At 34.1% G+C, this 1239-nt stretch overlaps 1 protein-coding gene across 1 annotated transcript in view; it reads left to right on the plus strand.

Annotated features, from left to right (window-relative positions):
- LOC107096877 (anoctamin-3-like) overlaps positions 1–1239 on the plus strand; it is a 99577-nt gene that overhangs the window by 47539 nt on the left and 50799 nt on the right. The window lies entirely within an intron of this gene.

The following is a 1239-nucleotide window of genomic DNA, read 5'->3' on the forward strand; positions in this document are numbered from 1 at the left end:
TCTAACTAGAAGCTTTATCAAAAAGGAAAGTTTTAAGCCTAGCCTTAAAGTAGACAGGGACTAAAACTAGTAGTTGGTTCCTGAAATCAAGCTTGATTAGTAATTTTCTTTTCATGCAGACACAAGAGTTTTTGTTTTATAAGTTTATGCATGTATTATAGTCAGGAAGTACTGAAGAACATCTGTTTGCAACTCAATTTAAACATAGTCTGTGTTTCTTCTTGACGCTGCGTTGAAGTGGAACATAGCCGGCAGCTGCTCATACATTATACTGACATTGGAAGCACACGTATTACTGATTATATTAATCCTGCAAGGCTTCTGCAGAATCTGTTGTAAAGTCACAGCTGTCTGATGCGCTTTCAGATGAAGTGAGATAAAGCAGCAAAACCAAAGGAAAATAAAACATTTGTGCACTGAGGAGTTGCCTGTATAAAAGAAAGAATATTCACGTCTTTATAAATTTTATGACAAGTGGCAGTGAGAGATCTATTTCTAGCACCTGTGAGATCTAAAAATACCATCTGAGGAAACATTTTTCTTGAGTGCTTGCAGGAAGAATCAAGCAGCGTTTCCAGTTTGGTCATTTCTCAGAAAAAAAATGACATGATGTGACAATGTTCAGATAAGATATCATGGAACTGCATCAGAATTTTTCCTCTATCTGAACAAGGTGAAGACTGACAGGAAAAATATAGACACAGCAGCTGACAGGGACTGACACAGCTGGGGGCCCATCAGCCTTAAAGGAGAAGTCCGCTCACATTCAGAGTATAAACTTCTGAAAGTACTTTAAATATAAAAATATGACATACTGCTTGATTAATAAGTGTTTTTAATTCAGAGTAATTTTCAATTTTCATTCATAAAAGTTTGGGCAGCAATTTCCCGTCTACAGCGTAATTACAGAGCTGAAGAAATAAGCTGATTAGTTTTAAATGAATACTGGAAGATATAAAAACGCTTCCTAAAGAAATTTACATCCATTTTTTATGAACCTTTTACTTGCAATTGGGTACTTCTATATTTTACTGTTTTTTTTGTTTGTTTTTTTTATTCAGACTTTATTTTAGATGGTTTATAAGGTGGTAAAACATCCCACTTTTAAAGGAAAAGTTCAGCCTAATTCAGAAAACAAACTTCTGAAAGTTCTTTAAATCTGAAATGATTCCATCCTGTTCAATAAATGATCAGTGTTTTTAATTCAGAGTAATTTTCATTTACTGTGCTTTACTTCAG

This window comes from Cyprinodon variegatus, unplaced genomic scaffold, assembly GCF_000732505.1.
Source record: "Cyprinodon variegatus isolate N-32 unplaced genomic scaffold, C_variegatus-1.0 Scaffold656, whole genome shotgun sequence".
In the NCBI taxonomy this organism is placed as follows: domain Eukaryota; kingdom Metazoa; phylum Chordata; class Actinopteri; order Cyprinodontiformes; family Cyprinodontidae; genus Cyprinodon; species Cyprinodon variegatus.